This window comes from Anabrus simplex, chromosome 2 (genome assembly GCF_040414725.1).
Source record: "Anabrus simplex isolate iqAnaSimp1 chromosome 2, ASM4041472v1, whole genome shotgun sequence".
NCBI lineage: Eukaryota > Metazoa > Arthropoda > Insecta > Orthoptera > Tettigoniidae > Anabrus > Anabrus simplex.
This window is the reverse complement of record NC_090266.1, coordinates 1,202,116,754-1,202,138,255: the sequence shown is the minus strand read 5'-3', so window position 1 is coordinate 1,202,138,255 and position 21,502 is coordinate 1,202,116,754. Positions and strand designations below refer to the sequence as shown.

At 41.7% G+C, this 21,502-nt stretch overlaps 1 protein-coding gene across 1 annotated transcript in view; it reads right to left on the bottom strand.

The window, feature by feature from the left end:
- Oseg2 (intraflagellar transport protein Oseg2) overlaps positions 1 to 21,502 on the bottom strand; it is an 892,258-nt gene that overhangs the window by 803,497 nt on the left and 67,259 nt on the right. The window lies entirely within an intron of this gene.

Genomic DNA, 21,502 nt, shown 5'->3' with positions numbered 1-21,502 from the left:
TTTGCCACATTCGTAAAAAGAGTTTCTCACGAGGAGGAAAATCTCGTAACACTAGCTATCTGAAGAAGTATCTCGCCTTGGTTTATAAAATTGTTTTTACTAAACATGAGCAACCCAACAAAAAGAAACTGAAACAGTGAAAGTGTAACAAGTGAAGAAATGGCAGTGGAAGAGGCTCATTCCATTTCACAGTCATTGCCCTTGGTATCATTGTCATCAACATTATCACAATATTCAAATACAAGCCAGCCCACTTTCACATCTTTTCTGGATGGTAAATCCAAATTTAAACCAAGAGATACTCGACTGAAGGTAATTATCAGGAAAATAACTTACATGATACGCAAAGAAAACCAGCCATTTAGCATTGTTGTTGAGCTGGGCTGAGTGAGGTTGATGCTTGGCCTTCTGACCCCAAATTGGCAGGTTCGATCCTGGCTCAGTCCGGTGTTATTTGAAGGTGTTTAAATACCTCAACCTCGTGTCAGTAGATTTACTGGCAAATAAAAGAACTCCTGTGGGACTAAATTCCAGTACCTCGGCATCTCCGAAAACTGTAAAAGTATTTAGTGGGACGTAAAGCCAATAACATTATTATTATTTTACAAGTTGATTTACGTCGCACCAACACAGATAGGTCTTATGACGACAATGGGATAGGAAGGTGCTAGGAGTAGGAAGGAAGTGGCCGTGGCCTTAATTAAGGTACAGCCCCAGCATTTGCCTGGTGTGAAAATGGGAAACCACGGAAAACCATCTTCAGGGCTGCCGACAGTGGCGTTCGAACCCACTATCTCCCGAATACTGGATACTGGCCGCACTTACGTGACTGCAGCTTTCGAGCTCATTATATTATTATTTAGCATTGTAGAAGATAAAGGTTTTAAGCAGTTGATTCAGCACCTTGAACCTATATATACTATGCCTACTCGTAAGCACATATCAAATGGCATCCTCATAGAACTGTTATGATGGATTTGTGAGCAACAGCAACAACCTAAGTAACACTTTGCCAGCCAGAACTATAAACTTCACATACCTAGGTATTCACTGAAGTAATAGCGTTTGAAGAAGTGACACAAGCAGGTGAAAATATTGCAAATTTCTTGAAGACACTAAAAACTTGGGGATTAATGTGATTCAATAACAGCGGCCCTAATATATACACCATGACTCTGGGAAAATTCTCTGAACTACCATGTGTATTTGAAGGTGTTCAAACACATCAACCTCGTGTCAGTAGATTTACTGGCACGTAAAAGCACTCCTGTGGGACTAAATTCCGGCACCCCGACATCTCCAAAAACCGTAAAAGTAGTTAGTGGCTGTAGAATCAGGACCATCTTGTTGATTAGCTTGAATGTTCTGAAAGGACTTTTCAATTCAAAGAATATTGAAAATTAATAGGAAGTTTCATACATTTCTCAAAATCTACAAAAATTGTCAAAGCTGCACATAAACATGTTTCTTTATCACAACACTGCCCGATTCAAGACGAACCTACACAATGGAAATCAACTCTTCATATGGTAAAAAGAATTCAAGAACAGAAGAGAGCCATTGTATTCGCATCTGCTGGTCTTACTCTTCCAGTACATCTTACAGTATAGTAATGGGATATATTTGTTACTAGCCCAAGCCAAGGCTTGGAAGCGGAAGCCTCGTCCACACATGATAGAGAGGCATGCATGTTACCTCCACATGGGTGATACGGTGGTTTGGATGAAGTGGGAGCTGGTGATTGAGGTGAAAGCTCACTGCGGTGTGCTGGAACCAACACATCACTTTGCCCTACGTAGCCTGAATGAGCCATGGGTTGGGAACGGGGAGAACCCATGGCTGTGAACTCAGTCATGGGAATGCCAAGTGGGAACCACGTGAGTCTACTGAAGGTGGAACAAACCTGGTCGGGTTCAGGCCAGGGGCGGACTACTGGATGGACAACTGAAGGGCGTGGTACCTGCTACGGAGAGCCCGAGTTGCGGGAGGACAATGTCTGGCGGAATGCCTCATCACGGATGGTGAGAACGCCGCTCAGGACCCTAGAAAGGGCAAAAACCCTACGTCACATGGAACCATGGACATTCCAAATGAACCACCCAAACAAATACCAAGGGAAGCTATGGAAACTCCAGAAGAGCAGGTCCAGCAGCAGGCCCAAGAGGAGAATATGGAGACAGAAGTTCCAGGAGGGCAGGCTGACTCCAAATTTGAAGAAGAAAAGAAGCAACAGGAAAGCAGACTTCTGGACAAAAGGAAACAGGAGATTTCACTGAGAAAGACCTGAAGATATCGGCACCGAAACTAAATAGGATGCATATAGGTAGACCACCTCGCACAAGTGCCTACTACTAAGAAGAAGGTGAGGAAAGAAGCCAAGTTAGCAGCTGGGACTTGGGTGGAGAAGAAGCCAAGGAACAGGGATCGGCGCAGCGCTATGCCAACGACTACACCCAAAAGGCCAAGGTCGGAGGAAAGCATGCCATCAAGTTCGGCTATGAAACCACCCTCTAACAAACAGAAGGAAGAAATAGTCATGTCCTTTTTGGAAAGACTATCCTCAGTTAAGGTCGCAATAATACCTAACAAGTACGACCTTTCCAGATGGAAAACTCAAGGAGGACGTGACTGAATTGTCATCTGCTCTGATAGCACAAATGAAGCCTGTCAGACGGATGTCTGCCAGGCTTCCTTGAGTCACCAAGGCTGGAAAGTGCAGCTATGGTACTGATCTGTGCAAACCCAAAAACAAAAGGTTGGCTGGAACAGACAGTATCAAATTGTAACCCATGGAAAGGGGAGACCCTAGAGGTGGCGGATGCAAAAAAAGTGCTGAACACGACCAAGGACATCACCAAGTTCCCACCTCCTTTTGACAAGATGAAAGTAGAGGATGTTCTTGTCAGAATCAATCATCACAATACCAAACTTCTAACGCATGAGTGGAGAGTGCTGAATGAAACTTCAATTGGCAAAACAGGAAGGACACTCGTTTTGGCCCTTGGTGAAAGGGACTTTGAAGAGCTCAAAAAGAGAAGCCTTAAGGCTAAGCTCGGACTTGGGCAGATCAAGTTTCAGGTTATCAAGGGAAAAACGGAACCCAATGTTGATTAAGATGGTGCTGAAGGTCCTTCAGGCCAATCTTCAGCATAAAAAGCAGCTGTGGCCAATTTCACCAGGAAGTTCAAGTCCGGGTCTTTTGATGTGGCCCTTATTCAAGATCCTTGGGTAGTCAAGGGCAAAGTAGCAGGACCGGTAGAATCTGGAGGTAAGCTGACGTACAGTAAAACATTGAAAATGCCCAGAACATGTCTTGTTGTGAACAGGAAACTAAAACGTCTTATGTTGCAGGAACACTGTTCAAGGGACTTAACCGTGGCAAAGATTAAACTTGGAAATTGGGAGACACCCAGAGAAATAACCACAGGCTCTGCGTACCTCCCAAATGACTCAACTAATCTGCCCCCATCAGAAAGTTGAGAACATAATTTGCAATGCAATGAGGAAAGGCGAACACCTAGTCCTTGGAGCAGATGCAAATTCACACCGCACAGCATAGGGCAGCACAAACAACAATACAAGAGGCGAGTCTTTACTAGAGTTTATTACTGGAACTGAGTTCACGATACTAAACCTAGGAAACATGCCTATATTTATAAATAAAAATCGTAGGGAGGTAATAGACATTACACTAAGCACTACGCATATTGCAAACTTTATCAAAAACTGAAAGGTGCTGGAGGAACCATCACTGGCAGACCACTAACATATCCAATTTGCAATAGATGCAAGACTATGTAGGATTGAGATGTACAGATATCCAAAAAGAACTAACTGGGATAGATACAGAGAAGTTCTAGGAAAGGCTGTACGAAAAATTCCAACTAGCGTGAAAGGACAGAAAGAATTGGATGAGGCAGTGGAACTATTAGAAGAGGCCATTATAGACTCATTCCATGATAAGAATAGAAAAAAAAATTAAAGTAAGGTGGTGGAAAAACAAACTAGCCAAAATGAAAAAAGAGGTTATGATGTTGTATAGACTATCATCTAGAAATGGTATGTGGGATGTATATCATAGGAAACTTACCAGAGTATAAGCTAGAGATACGGAAAGCAAAAACAAAATCTTGGAGACTGTTCTGTGAGAAAGTGGAATCACATAGTGAAACAGCAAGGCTCCAGAAGGTTCTGAAAGCAACCTGTATAAATCAAGTGGGGACACTGGAGAAACCAGATGGGTCATGACACGCTGGAGATACTAATGGCGTGTCACTTTCCTGAGGCTGAGGAAATGACAGAAGAAGAAACGGTTGAAACAGAGACCAGAGCTCGAAAAGCAGACTGGAACTGTGCCAATAGAATAATAAAACATAACCATGTAAAAGGGGCAACTGACACGTTTCATCCTATAAAGGCTCCCGGGCCAGATGAGATAGTTCTGATACTCCTACAGGAAGGATGGGAGATACTCCTCAATGCCCTGATGGACCTCTTCAGAGCTAGTCTAGCTTTACGGTACGTGTCGAAATCATGGTCTGAAGCTAAAGCAGTATTTATACCTAAGCCTGGAAGGGCAAATTATGCCCAAGACAAAGCATACAGACCATTATCTTTAACCTCCTCCATGCTGAAAGCAATGGAGAAAATTCTGGATAAATATATCACAAGAACAGTGCAACTGAACTCAGCGTTACCATGAAAATCAGTTTTCATATAGACCAGGCAGATCCACTGAAGTAGCACTCCACCAGCTGGTTTGTAAACTAGAGGACAGCCCAGAATATAAAGAAATTGCACTATCAGCATTTCTAGATATATGAGCCTTCAGCAATACAACCTATGACTCTATGATCAAAGCTTGGAAAAGAGCAAGGTGAGTAAAACCAAAGTCAAATGGAGTAAATCCATGTTAGACGGAAGGAAGATAAAAGCAACCCTGTTTGAAGAAACGCTGATGGTTAGGGCCACCATAGGCTGTGCTCAGGGAGGAGTTCTTTTGCCTCTGATGTGGAACCTCGTGGTGAACAAAATCATAGCCATGCTCAACAAACAGGGTTTTTACACACAAGGATATGCTTGCTTGTTGTTTTAAGGGGCCTAACATCGAAGGTCATCGGCACCTAATGGTACGAAATGAAAGAACAAAAATTACAAAGGCATCCACTGACCAAAATAAAAATTAAAAATGTCATGAAGAATGAATGGATGGACAGGAACCCAACAAAACACAAAACAAACAAACAAAAACAAAAACAAAAACCAGTGGATCGGATTCAACAGAGAACGAAAATAACATTATTACCGACCAAGGAACCACTCATAAAGCACAATGATGCTTGGTGTCTAAAGGGGGTGCAAAATCCACGTCTAAGGCCCCACAGAATGGCACATGTCGCGAGTAAAATAGAACCATGGTATGTGTCACGTTGGGGTATTAATCAGAAGTAGCGAGGACTCACGGTGTTCCACAAAAGATGGTACTACTCACAAGTATTGTACTTCGTACAGGTAACGCAGACCTATGGTGTTTCGCACACAATGGCGCCACCCACAGCCAACGCAAACCGATGAGTTTCCTCACCTAGGGTACTAGTCACGGGTGCCGGTCCCAAGGGCCCCGTGGTGTTCCGCACATAGTGAGTACTAATCACAGGCAACGCAGACCCACGATGTCGCTCATATAGTGGTACAACTCACAGGCTACGCCCAGACCCGCGGTGTTGCCCACATGGGTACAACGCACGGGTACTGGAATCCACCAGGCCAGGCTTTTTACTGCAACGAATCACAAACATATTTCGTACCATGTTGGTGATACTACTCGCAAGTACATGCAACCCATGATGTTCCCCGGATGATGGTACGAATCAAGAGTCGTTTCATGGTTCTAATTCATTCATCCCTTGGTCGCCCCTTTTAGTCGCCTCGCACGACAGGCAGGGGATACCGTGGGTGTATTATTCGTCAGCCTCCCCCACCCACAGGGGGTGTGTGTTTGGTCCGCGAGAGGTATTTTATTTCCCTCAAGTCCGCCGGCAAGCCGGTTAGAACCCCCCTATCCGCCACCTGGGACGCGCCACGTGGGAGTATCACCTCTCCCCCTGCTACGCCTGCGTAGCAGGTTCGTGGACAAGGATATGCAGATGACCTAGTGATTGTGGTACTAGGTAAGGTGATGAGTGTTATCCAGGACCTCATGCAAAGATCACTTACCCCTTGTGGAGAACTGGTGTTGGAAAGAACAACTATCAGTCAACCCGAACAAGATAAATCTGGTCCCTTTTACAAGAAAGAGAAAATTAGAGAGAAAGGGATCACTGAAGCTCTTTGGCAAGAAATATATATGGAAGAACAGGCACTGCACCTAAGTGTAGTGTTAGATAAAAATCTAACCTGGAATCCACATATAGAAATGAACATAACCCGGGCCAAGAACTTGCTGTATGCATGTAATAGTGCCTATGCTGCAATCATCTGGTGGCAGAAAGTAAGTCAAGGAAAAGTCAGCAGTAGATTAAATAGCCTACAGTGAATGACATGCATAGCCATTACTGGGGCTATGAGGACTACACCAACAGAAGCCTTGAATACTCTACTAGACCTCCCACCACAATGCAATTTCATAAAAGGACAGGCTAGAATGAGTTCATATAGATTGGCACAATCAGAGTGCTGGAATGCACAAAGACCCAATCTCGGACACTGTAAAATTAACAGAGTAATAACAGAGGAAGTTCTACACATGCCTTCTGATTATATGATACCAAAGTACAACTCTGAAAAAAATCTGAGACCCAGATGATAAAAAAATAAATAATAATAATGTTATTTGCTTTACGTCTCACTAACTACACTTTTACGGTTTTCGGAGACGCCGAGGTGCCGGAATTTAGTCCCGCAGGAGTTCTTTTACGTGCCAGTAAATCTACCGAAACAAGGCTGTCGTATTTGAAGACCTTCAAATACCACCGGACTGAGCCAGGATCGAACCTGCCAAGTTGGGGTCAGAAGGCCAGCGCCTTAACCGTCTGAGCCACTCAGCCCGGCGATGATAAAAAAAGAAGACTGGGATATCAACAAGTGGAATACTGATAGAGAAGATATAGTGCGGTGGACTGATGGCTCAAAGACTGCGGATGGCACACTTTGAGGAAGGATCAACGGGGGAAGACCTGAGAGATCAATCCAGATGAGCCTGGGCAGACACACTACAGTCTTTCAAGCTGAGGTGATAGCTATCACAACATGTCTTAAAGAAAATCTGAAAATGAACTATAAGAATAAGAACATTTTCATTTTTACAGACAGTCAAACGGCCATTAAGGCACCAGAGGCAGTCTGGATAATATCCAGAATTGTTTGGTATTGCCACTCACTTCTCCTCAAGCTCTCAGAGTACAACATTGTCAAAATAATATGGGTACCAGGGCATGCAGGTATAGAAGGAAATGAAAAGGCAGATAAGCTGGCCAGAAAAGGGGCAGAAACACATTTTGTAGGCCCAGAACCTGTATGCAGGATTTGCAATGGACAAGCCCGACACTACATAGGAAAATGGGTACAAAAGGAACAAATGTAAAACTGGAAAAATACTCCAGGACACAGGCTTGCAACGGAACTGATAAAAGGACCAAACAAGAAGCATACTAAAGAACTGCTGAAACTCAGCAGAGAAAATATAAGATGGGTAACAGGACTGTTGACAGGACACTGCCATCTGAAAAAACACCTAAACAGAATTGGAGTAATAAGAGACAATATATGTAGGAAATGTAACAAAGCAGAGGAATCAGCTAAACACATACTTTTCGAATGTGAGGCACTGGGTAGAATCAGACTCTCCACTCTAGGACAACCAGGCGATGAGAGAAAAAAAAAAAAAAAAAAAACCTGACAGCTATGTGAAGGGAGCAGGTATATCGAGGTGGGAATGAAGGAAAAACATGGTAGCAAAAGATCCTAGAGCTTGATGCTAATTAGGAACTAATATTTACAGGCCCCATGAAGAAAAGAAGGAAAATGGGATATATCGATTTAATGATCAGTACATTAAATATTTTTGTTCAAGCAACACTTTCCCAAAGTTCTTCTACAGTGACAGTGTCTGAAATAATCCTCATTGTGAACAGTGTCATAAATTACCTCTTCCTCGAAAGCCATCACACCAAGCTCGATAGCTGTAGTCGCTTAAGTGCGCCCAGTATCCAGTAATCAGGAGATAGTGGGTTCGAGCCCCACTGTTGGCAGCCCTGAAGATGGTTTTCTGTGGTTTCCCATTTTCACACCAGGCAAATGCCGGGGCTGTACCTTAATTAAGGCCACGGCCACTTCCTTCCAATTCCTAGGCCTTTCCTATCCCATCGTCGCCGTAAGACATCTGTGTCGGTGCGACGTAAAGCAAATAGCAAAAAAAAAAAGCAAGCCATCACACAGTAGATCAAGAATTGTGACGGTAAGAATCCATAGTGGATGTTATTAATAGGCTTTACAAATAAACTGGAGGGAGTTAAATGTGTTCCATCATAATGCTGTTGGCCCCCCCACTAAAAAGGATGAATTTCCCACAGTTCAAGTTCTCTCATTGCCGCTGAAGACAAACTACTGCAACTAGCTAATCAACAAGATCGTCCTGAAATACAGCCAAAGAGGTAAAGTTGTAACTCAATTTTAACATGATGTGTATTCAAATCTTTGGCAAAATGATATGTTGCACATAAACACTTGTTAAACGTAGTATACTAAAGACTTTTTTTTCAGATGACGCATTCCTTGGAACCATCAAAATTGCCTGGTAGTGGTACTTGTATGGCAGCATTATGCAAGAAAATGACACAACAAATTCATAGTCAATTAACTCCTGAAGATGAAATCACCACATACCTGAAAGAAGGTCTGTTTTCTCCCCGTTCAAGTGTTTACGATTATTGGAACAAATACAAAGTTTCCAAAGCTGCGAAAACTAGCTGTGAAATATTTATGCATACCACGAGCAACAGTATTTTCTGCTTAGCACAGCTGGACTCATATGTGACAGGAAAAAGAAGTAGGCTGGACCCCCCACAGTGAGAATGCTAGTATTTTTTTAACAAAAAATTACAACACTGTTAAGTTATGGTTTTATCGTTCATTTGATTTTTTAATAATGTAGAATACATTTGGTTTTAGGAAAGATGTTTAACTAACTACCAACTAAGACTATGTACCACAATGTATTTTAATTTAATTAACAACTATACAGATACTGAAGTGTTAACGTAAAAATGCCTTTATCATAAATAATATTGCATTCAGAAAAATGTATTTTATTATTTTATCTCACGAATGAAAGTATAAGGAGTACCGAGACAAAAAAAATGTATACTGGTACAGAGTATCGAAAAGAACTGGTATCAACCCATCTCTGACACACACACACACACACACACACACACACACACACACACACACACGCACACGCACACATTCATACTGTATATACTTCATTAATAGACTGTTATGCCTTTCAGCATTCAGCCTGCAAACATTTACAAAGCACCTGTGTGCCTCTGTAACACTATTAGCTGCTGTCCTTGGAGGCCCGGGTTTCATTCCTGGTACTGCCAGAGATTTAAAAGTAGCAGGAGGGCTGGTATGTCGTTAAAATGGTACATGTAGCTCATCTCCATAGAGTATGTACCTGAGAAGGGCTGCATCACCTCGGGATGGAGTGTCATGACTGCGTGTCGCGACGCTTCCCTTTTCATGTCTCAGTGCCGAGCGAACGCACTCGAGCGAGACTCGAATCCGTGACCTCCGAAACAAAGGATATTGAGTATTGATCTAGAGTTTATATAATCATGTAACAGTGGCAAGAAGTTATAGTGTTTCAAATGTCGAGTGATAATTTTATTAAGTGAAAGAGAGTTACAGGTATTCAAAGCATAAGACTTCATACAAGTTCTACTTGTGCAACTCAAGTCAGTGTGTGTAATGTTGTGCAATAGTCAGCTACACGACGTCAGGGGAAAACAGAAAACACAAAAGAAAGCTCTGTAAATGTTTTCAGAAGCGAATAGAAGCAAATATCGTGTAGATTTTTGACGCAGTAAGAAACGAATTGTTTGAGTGAATTCCATGACACTCCCCATCAGTTAGTAGGAGGAACTTGTTATCTCTAAAATTACCCTCCTGAAAAATCTGAACCCAAGTCCCCAGCCAGCCGTATCCTTGAATCATGACAGGTGGACTGAAAATTCGTTGTGTGCAGAAGTGGGATAAATTTGCATAATTAATTGAGGGAAAATTGGTAAAAATCTTTGGTGTCAGGATGTAAGAGAGTGTATTTGCATTTACAAATATTTTGTGTTCGTTATTTGTGATCACCGAAGTGTATTACGCGGTGATCTGCTCTTTTAAGCTGATTGTTGATTATTTTGGAGAGTTATAGGTATTCAAAGCGTAAGACTTCATACAAGTTCTACTTGAAGCAAGCTGGTGCAACTCAATTCAGTGTGTGTAATGTTGTGCAATAGTCAGCTACACAATGTCAGGGGAAAACAGAAACGACAAAAGAAAGTTCTGTAAATGTTTCTGGAAGCAAACAGAAGCAAATATCACGTGGATTGTTGATGCAGTAAGAAACAAATTGTTCAAGTCATCATTGTAATGGTTGCCACTGAGGTGATGTTTGAGGTGGAGGAACAGATGGTAATCGCTCGGCACAAGATCAGGACTGTAGGGTGGGTGGTCTAAAACTTCCCAACCAAAACTGTCCAATAAATCGCGGGTCTGACCTGCAGTGTGGGGCCTTGCATTGTCATGGAGAAGGACAATTCCCTTTGTCAGCATGCCCTGTCTTTTGTTTTGAATCGCTCTGCGTAGCTTTCTCAGGGTTTGGCAGTATGCTTCTGCATTGATAACGATTGCTCGTTGCATGAAGTCGACCAACAAAACACCATGCTTATCCCAAAACACCGATGCCATGGTTTTGCACTGGGAGAGAGCCTGTTTGGCGTTCATCTTTACAGTCGAGTGTGTGCGTCTCCATTCCATGCTCTGTTGCTTCGATTCGGGCGTGATATGCGAAACCCCTTTCTCGTTTCCAGTTACGATCTGACTCAAGAAGCCGTCACCTTCTTCATCATAACGAGTCAAGAACTTCATCGCACACTCAAATCTTTGGTTTTTGTCGTCCTCTGTTAGGAGTTTCAGGACCTAACGGGAGCACAGTTTCCTAAACTTTAGGTGTTCAGAAACAATGTTGTAAAGCACTGATCTCGACACGTCAGGAAATTCGTTTCAGAGACCTGTTATTGTGAAGCGCCTGTTCTTATGAATCTTTGCTTCAACTGAAGCCACCAAATCGTCTGTAATCAAAGAAGGGCGACCGGAGCGGTCCACATCATGGACATTGTCGCGGCCATCTTTGAATTCTCGTACCCACTTACGCACTTTGCTTTCACTCATAACAGCATCACCATACACTTTGCAAATCTGTTGATGAATTTCTACAGCAGACAGGTTCCTTGCTGACAAAAACCGTATCACTGACTGAACCTCACACGCGGCGGGCGAGTTGATAATCTTAAACATTTTGAAAGCACAGAACAGAACCGTACAGGTTAGCTACAGAGCTGAAACTGAGCACAGTCGTTTCCGAGGCATGCCAGTACATGACGCATGCACTCGTTGCGATATGAGCGCGAACTACTAGTGTCTACAACAAAACAGAACTTACTTAAAAAACACGCTTCGTATTTCACCATTGCTTAATTTACTGAATTTGGTTAAATTATTCTGTATCAAATATATAGTGGTTTTAACGAGGATACTGGCATACATATTGTCGACATCAAATAAAAGGATCTTGTGGTGTTCTCGTACCTTTATATGTCTTGCATACGACAAACACCACTGAAATGGATTTGGTGATGAACTACTGGCTCAACGTTTACCAGTTCCTGTTTACAATTGAATTAGTAATGATTAGCAGTATTAGAACTAACAGTTCTTTGAATATTAATACATGAAAGAGTCTCGATGATGAGCACACTCAAGATGCAAGAATTTAGAACCTAGTTATTTTCAAATTTACTAATAATTTCATCCCAGTTTTAATGTCAATTTGTATATATTTGTTTCATTTGTTTTATGTCAATTGTGTGCATGTACATTTGTGTAGTTATCAGATGTTTTACATTATGGCTGAAGATGGCCAGCCCCAGCCGAAACTAGTCCCTGATAATGTAATTTAGAATATTGCATATTGTAGTATCGAAAGGTGGACCATTATGACATTAATTTAATAACTATACTTTTATATGTTTTATTCTTTTGCAAAGTTCTATGGAGTTCTTTATCATTGTGTTTGCATGGTACTGATAATGTGTACTAAGGAAATTTTGAATAAACTGAGATAATTTGTATGTTGGGCTACCCCTAAAATAGATAATAGGTTGTATAGGGGTGTTAGCCTTATGAATGTTTGGTAACGATTTTGCTACAGGTAGCCTAGGGTTAATGGCAATGAGTTTTTTCTTTTCAAATTCATTGAAAAGGGAAGTACTATTACTAACTATTGCTATCAATTCTTTTTGCAGGTTATTTAAGGGATTCTTCTTGATTATGTCAAATTTGATTTCAAAAAAAAAAAAAAAAACATGCAACCTGCATGCTATACTGTTCTCCGAGTCGTGGTTGCGTCATTCAATCCTTTCATCTCTTATTAGAATGAATGGTTATTCAATAGTTAGGAATTACAGGAACGGTAAGCTCGGTGGAGGGATCAGTATGCTGTGAAGTACAAGGTAATATTTAAATCCCTTACTGATTTCTCTCATAGCTCTGAATTCTTGTTCGTTGAGCTAATAGTTCACAGTACAAAGTGCTTGCTTTGTGTTGTGTATCATCTGCCAAAGACTGGTAGTATTACAAATCTCAGGAAACCCTACAGGACCCAACACCTGGGTATGAGCATGTGATTTGAATGGAAGACTTCAATATTGACTTGACAAACAAATCCACAAAAACAAAAACAACTGAGATATTTACATCCATTAATATGACAATACTACCACTAAACCCTACATATCATGTTGCCAACTCACACACGCTCCTTGATCTAATAATCACTAATAATACAAACCAAATCCTAACTCGTAATCAGATGCCCGCTCCTGGTCTTTCCCGACAGAACATGGTTTACGTTGCATATTCCTCAAAGAGCCCCAAATTCAAGGCAAAATTTATCACATATAGGGATTTTCAGTACTCAAATGAAGAAGCATTTTTTGAAGACGCTCTTAAAACAACATGGCACAACATTCAGTACATAAACAAAATTGTTTGACAGACGTAAGTGAAGTATGATGTCTAAGGTAAAGAGACCTTCAGAACACTTGGCTTTCCCAAGAAATACGCGACCAAATGAAAATCAGAGATGGTTGTTATTACCTGCATCTCCCAGGCCCCCACCTTAAGTACTGTTAATCACCTTCAAGACATTCTTTCATCCTACCCTACCTCCTTGAAAATAGCTGATAGGAGCCATATAATCATTAAGTGAAATATCCTACAGCAGACAATTTGAAAAACTATTAACAAGTCCGAAACAGAACAACGCAGTTAATTACAAATGCTAAAGTATGCCACTCTTACGACATTTTGAACACTCAAAATTCTACTCGGCTTTGGAAATCGCTTCACGAAATGGGATTGAGCAAAAAAAGGACAAATGACTACAACTGTAATGTATCACTAGATGACCTAAATTCATATTTAGCTCACGATCCACTCAAATGGACGAACAGACCAAAGCAGCAGTAATCAACAGAATATCCTCAAGACATAATGGTTAGCAGTTCAACTTTTCTCATGTGACCTCAAGTGATGTTAGAAGCATCTTCACTGAGCTAGATAGCTGCAGTCGCTTAAGCGTGGCCAGTATCCAGTATTCGGGAGATAGTGTGTTCGAATCCCACTGTCGGCAGCCCTGAAGATGGTTTTCCATGGCTTCCCATTTTCACACCAGGCAAATAATTAAGGCCATGGACAGTTCCTTCCCACTCCTAGCCATTTCCTGTTCCTTCGTCGCCTTAAGACCTACCTGAGTCAGTGCGATGTAAACCAACTTGTAAAAAAAAATTGGGGGGGGGGGGAGTGTCTTCACGCATATCATTAATAACTCACTCATGGCTAGCGTCTTTCCTTCAAAATGGAAATATGCAAACATCCAACCATCATCTAAAAATAACAACCCCAATAGTCCCGAAGATTATTGTCCTGTTAGTATCCTTCCTATATTAGGAAAAATATTGGAGAAAATAGTACATAAGCAAATGATTGAATATCTTATACGTTACAACTTACTTGACAAATATCAATCAGGGTTCAGACCAAACTACACTACTACCATGTCATTAGTGAAAGTGATAATGATATGCAACTAGCAATTGATAAAGGACTAATGCCTATACTTGTTCTCTTGGACTCAAGTAAAGCCTTTGACTGTGATGACAGGGACATATTATTCGCTAAACTCAATATGATGAAATTTTCTTACAGCACTTTATCCTGGCTACAATCCTATCTTAGTGGTCGTCAGCAGTGTGTACCAGTGGGAAATGATACATCTTCATGGCAAACCACTGAGATGGGCTGGCACAGGGCAGTGTTTTGTCGCCGCTTCTGTTCACATTATACATGAGTGACTTATCTGAGATCGTGACCAATTGTAAATATCACCTATATGTAGATTATATTCAATTATACATTCACACACAGCCTAAGGATTTAAACAATGCAATCACTGAGTTAAACGAAGACCCAGCAAATGTTACGGACTGGACTAACAGACATGACCTGAAAATGAACCCATCAAAATCACAGGCTATCATAATTGGTACTTATAAATCACATTTTAAATTACAAAACACATCTATACCCACTGATATGCCCATTGGAATACCAATTCAGTGATCATATAAAGAACCTTGGAGTAGTATTCGATAAAAATATAAGTTGGTCGAAACATGTCACAAAAATTTGTCAAAGAGTATTCTTTACATTATATTCTCTAAAAGGGATGCCGGACTTCCTTCCAGGAAACACAAGAAAATGATTAGTTCAGAGTCTAATATTCCCAATATTTAACTATGGAGATTTAGTTTATAATGGTATGAGCTAAACACTTTCATGTCGCTACAACGAGCCTACAATCCTTGTTCTTCATTCGTATTAAATATTCCCATCCAAACTCATATTGGGTCATTCCACGTCAAATCATCACAGATCCCAACCCGGCCATTTCAGATCTACATAAAATTTGGTAAAAAGTTACAATACATGAAGTTGTACACACACATACAAAAGTTTACCCCTCAGTGATTTAAGATATTCATACAACAGGGTTGCAAACATGAAAAAAATGCAGATTTCTTCCTCGAGTGAACTAGAAAAATACACTGGCAGAAAAAAAATATCAAAAAAACAAGAAGGGACTATGCTAGATTAATGAACGTTGGTATGCATGTTTATACATCTGAAAAATAACGCTGATTCAAATTCCCCGCAAATTGCATTAGCGTGGAGCTAGTAGTGGCCCCATGACCTTGCACATCAGGTTTCCTTTAAATACAGGTTGTACTGTGCAAGAGCGTTAGTTACCTGCGAGATTGGATGGAGTGACTGTGAGTGGGTCAAGAATGCCTTTACGACGACGAAGAGGCCAGTATCAACAGCTCACTGCGGTTGAACGAGGCCATATAATAGGGCTACGTGAAGGTGGATTTTCATTTTCATTCACTATTGCAGAACAACTCGCTGAGATGTCTCCACTGTGCATACGTGCTGGCAGCAGTCGTCACAAGAAGCTACGCTCGCAGATATTCAAAAAGAGAATAAACAGTAATAGAGAAAATAAATGAAGTGTTAGAGGGCATTCGACCAGTGCAGGTTATTGTAAATTTAAAAAAATGTGTGTGAATACATTAATTCCATCCCCTGGTCTAAGGAGTTGGACAGCCAAAGTAGGGGACTGCCTGTAGGGGAGAAGTACAGTGGGGACTTTGAGGGCCCTGGGACCGCTACGGTAGCTGTGAAGGCCCTTCAGGAACTCTGAATAGTGGTGGCAAAAGGGGCTCTGGTTAAGATGCAGCAGGTCGTTATGCTACTTAGGTTCCAGAATGGGTTAAAAAAAAAAAGTAAATAAATGCAATGTAAAGTTTAATTTTTTTTATTTGCTTTACGTCGCACCGACACAGATAGGTCTTATGGCGACGATGGGGCAGGAAGGGGCTAGGAGTGGGACGGAAGCGGCAGTGGCCTTAATTAAGGTACAGCCCCAGCATTTGCCTGGTGTGAAAATGGGAAACCAAGGAAAACCATTTCAGGGCTGCTGACAGTGGGGTTCGAACCCACGATCTCCCGAATACTGGATACTGGCCGCACTTAAGCGACTCCAGCTACCTAGCTCGGTGTAAAGTTTAATCTTATACCAGTTGTACAGTATCATTTGAAGTAATTCCACATACTGTATATAAGTTGACTATATTTGTAAGTAGTACAGGAGATATAAGTAGAATTTTGTAAACAATATATGGTTCATGTTTGTGGGTTACTGTAGTCACGTCCTAGTTCGTGAACCATGGGCAACGGCTGAGTGGCCTAGTAAGTGGTCCTGAGAGTCGGGATACCAGTTGCTATGGAATGGGAGTGGGCATCTCGGACATATTCTGAGTCGTGGCCCTCCTTGTGCTCAGGCGGCTAGGACTACACAATTCACCGGTGGTTCATAACCCGTTAGAGGAGAGATCCTCACTTGGACTATGTGCAAGTAGGGCAGCATCCTGCTTCATGAATTTACCGAGCTCAGAACACTTTAAGCAAGCCTCGGACCTATGGGAGTAATGGAGTCCCACTCCCATTTGACAGGCGAGGGACTCCTTGGAAACAACTTGGCGAACGAAATGGAATTCGATGGGGAGCTATCAATATTAATGGGGCTTATGGAAGAAAGAAGGTAGAACTTGCTGAGTCAGCAAAGAGGATGCATCTGGATGTGCTAGGAGTAAGTGATATTCGGGTAAGGGGAGATAAGGAGGAAGAGATAGGAGATTATAAAGTGTACTTGACGGGTGTTAGAAAGGGAAGGGCAGAGTCTGGGGTAGGGCTCTTTATCAGGAATACCATTGCACGCAACATAGTTTCTGTTAGGCACGTAAGTGAGCGAATGATGTGGGTAGATTTGTCTGTGGGAGGAATTAGGACAAGAATTGTGTCCGTGTATTCACCATGTGAGGGTGCAGATGAGGATGAAGTTGACAAGTTTTATGAAGCATTGAGTGACATCGTGGTCAGGGTCAACAGCAAGGATAGAATAGTGCTAATGGGCGATTTCAATGCGAGAGTTGGGAATAGAACTGAAGGATACGAAAGGGTGATTGGTAAATGTGGGGAAGATATGGAAGCTAATGGGAATGGGAAGCGTTTGCTGGACTTCTGTGCTAGTATGGGTTTAGCTGTTACGAATACATTCTTCAAGCATAAGGCTATTCACCGCTACACATGGGAGGATAGGGGTACCAGATCCATAATAGACTATATCTTAACAGACTTTGAATTCAGGAAATCTTTTAGGAATGTACGAGTTTTTCGGGGATTTTTCGATGATACAGACCATTATCTGATCTGTAGTGAACTAAGTATCTCTAGGCCTAGGGTAGAGAAAGTGAAATCTGTCTGCAAACGAATAAGGGTAGAAAATCTCCAGGACGAGGAAATTAGACAGAAGTACATGGATATGATTAGTGAGAAGTTTCGAACAGTAGACAGTAAGCAGGTTCAGGATATAGAAAGAGAATGGGTGGCATACAGGGATGCTGTAGTAGAAACAGCAAGGGAATGCCTAGGAACAACTGTGTGTAAAGATGGGAAAAGGCGAACATCTTGGTGGAATGATGAAGTGAGAGCAGCCTGTAAACGTAAAAAGAAGGCTTATCAGAAATGGCTCCAAACAAGGGCCGAGGCAGACAGGGATTTGTACGTAGATGAAAGAAACAGAGCAAAACAAATAGTTGTTGAATCCAAAAAGAAGTCGTGGGAAGATTTTGGTAATAACCTGGAAAGGCTAGGTCAAGCAGCAGGGAAACCTTTCTGGACAGTAATAAAGAATCTTAGGAAGGGAGGGAAAAAGGAAATGAACAGTGTTTTGAGTAATTCAGGTGAACTCATAACAGATCCCAGGGAATCACTGGAGAGGTGGAGGGAATATTTTGAACATCTTCTCAATGTAAAAGGAAATCATCATGGTGGTGTTGCAAACAGTCAAGCTCTTGGGGAGGAGGAAAATGATGTTGGTGAAATTATGCTTGAGGAAGTGGAAAGGATAGTAAATAAACTCCATTGTCATAAGGCAGCAGGAATAGATGAAATTAGACCTGAAATGGTGAAGTATAGTGGGAAGGCAGGGATGAAATGGCTTCATAGAGTAGTCAAATTAGCGTGGAGTGTTGGTAAGGTACCTTCAGATTGGACAAAAGCAGTAATTGCACCTATCTATAAGCAAGGGAACAAGAAAGGATTGCAACAACTATCGAGGTATCTCATTGATTAGTATACCAGGCAAAGTATTCACAGGCATCTTGGAAGGGAGGGTGCGATCAGTCGTTGAGAGGAAGTTGGATGAAAACCAGTGTGGTTTCAGACCACAGAGAGGCTGTCAGGATCAGATTTTCAGTATGCGCCAGGTAATTGAAAAATGCTACGAGAGGAATAGGCAGTTGTGTTTATGTTTCGTAGATCTAGAGAAAGCATATGACAGGGTACCGAGGGAAAATATGTTCGCTATACTGGGGGACTATGGAATTAAAGGTAGATTATTAAAATCAATCAAAGGCATTTATGTTGACAATTGGGCTTCAGTGAGAATTGATGGTAGAATGAGTTCTTGGTTCAGGGTACTTACAGGAGTTAGACAAGGCTGTAATCTTTCACCTTTGCTGTTTGTAGTTTACATGGATCATATGCTGAAAGGTATAAAATGGCAGGGAGGGATTCAGTTAGGTGGAAATGTAGTAAGCAGCCTGGCCTATGCTGACGACTTGGTCTTAATGGCAGACTGTGCCGAAAGCCTGCAGTCTAACATCTTGGAACTTGAAAATAGGTGCAATGAGTTTGGTATGAAAATTAGCCTCTCGAAGACTAAATTGATGTCAGTAGGTAAGAAATTCAACAGAATTGAATGTCAGATTGGTGATACAAAGCTAGAACAGGTCGATAATTTCAAGTATTTAGGTTGTGTGTTTTCCCAGGATGGTAATATAGTAAGTGAGATTGAATCAAGGTGTAGTAAAGCTAATGCAGTGAGCTCGCAGTTGCAATCAGCAGTATTCTGTAAGAAGGAAGTCAGCTCCCAGACGAAACTATCTTTACATCGGTCTGTTTTCAGACCAACTTTGCTTTATGGGAGCGAAAGCTGCGTGGACTCAGGATATCTTATTCATAAGTTAGAAGTAACAGACATGAAAGTAGCAAGAATGATTGCTGGTACAAACAGGTGGGAACAATGGCAGGAGGGAACTCGGAATGAGGAGATAAAGGCTAATTTAGGAATGAACTCGATGGATGAAGCTGTACGCATAAACCGGCTTCGGTGGTGGGGTCATGTGAGGCGAATGGAGGAGGATAGGTTACCTAGGAGAATAATGGACTCTGTTATGGAGGGTAAGAGAAGTAGAGGGAGACCAAGACGACGATGGTTAGACTCTGTTTCTAACGATTTAAAGATAAGAGGTATAGAACTAAATGAGGCCACAACACTAGTTGCAAATCGAGGATTGTGGCGACGTTTAGTAAATTCTCAGAGGCTTGCAGACTGAACGCTGAAAGGCATAACAGTCTATAATGATAATGTATGTATGTATGTATGTATATAAATTTATTAAGGATGAGCTGTGTGTTTAATAGAAAAAAAATGTTAGCGTAAATTGTATAATATTGTATTATAGGAAAATTTCCTTCTCTTGTTAATTTAATATTTAGTGCTTGACAATAATGTATTTTAGTGTACCATTTGCCACCGAGGTAGACACCTCATTTGCAAACAAAGAGATTTTGATTTGATTTTTTGAAGAAGACTGGGCTCCGGACGTCCCCGTCGCACCACCGAGAGGTAGGACCGCCGTATTCGGCGTACGGCTGTGGCTCACCGGACTGAATCTGCAGCAGTGATTCAAGCGGCAGTTGGCACCACAGTGACGCAACGAACTGTTCAAAATCGGTTACCTGAAGGACAGCTCAGAGGCAGAAGCCCTACGGCGTGCATTCCGCTTACCCCAAACCACTGCCGTCCGCAACTTCAGTGGTGCCAAGCCAGAACTCATTGGAGGATGGAGTGGAGGTCCATTGTGTTTTCCGATGAAAGCCAGTTCTGCCGTTGTGCCAGTAATGGCCATGTGTTGATTAGGAGGAGGCCAGGTGAATGCCTGCATTCCACCTGTCTGCGGCGTCAACACACTGGACCTGCACAGGGAGTTCTGGTCTAGGGAGAAATTTTCTATGACTGCAGGAGCACTCTCATGGTTATCCAACGCACCCTGACTGCAGATGTGTACGTGCGTCTGGTGATTCGACCTGTTGTGCTGCCATTCATGAACAGCATTCCTGGGGGGGTGTTTTCCAACAGGATAATGCACGCCCCCATGCTGCTGTTGTAACCCAACGTGCTCTACAGAGTGCCGACATGTTGCCTTGGCCTGCTCAATCCCCTGATATGTCCCCAATCAAGCACGTATGGGACATCACTGGACGACAACTCCAGCGTCATCCACAACCAGCATTAACCCTCCCTGTATTGACCGACCAAGTGCAACAGGCTTGGAACTCCATTTCGCAAGCTGAAATCCGACACCTGTACGACACAATACAAGCACGTTTGCATGCCTGCGTTCAACAGTCAGGCGATTACACCAGTTAATAATGGACCAACATGGCACATTTGCAATCACTTTTCCCATGCGGATATTCACCTGTAGTATTTTAACTTTAATTAATTAAATATGTTACCTCGACAAATATATTTCCAAAATTTCTGTATTCTACATTCCTTATTTCATGGTTTTGGATATTTTTTTCTGCCAGTGTAAATCATAACATTGCTTCTAATTGAGATAGAATCTTCATGCTGGTTTTAGTTTGAAGCTAAAGGGACATGGTTCCTATCAAAAATAGTTACATTTTAAAAGTAATGATTTTTCATTCCAAGGTCACAAGATGTGACTTTTCACCTTGAGTATCTAGAAAAGTTTACATTTAATTTAATTGGGAAAATAACATGATAAACAGTTCAATGCCTTCCCTCTTTGGTATAAATTTCATTTTGGGATAGCTTTGGGAACAGGAGTAAAAAAATTCATGAAAACAACATACTTCATATTCAATGAATAACTTAACTTTCATGTATGGAGATAACCTGATGGAAAAATAAATTTAATGTTGTATACAACACTCAGGAAAACCTATCATC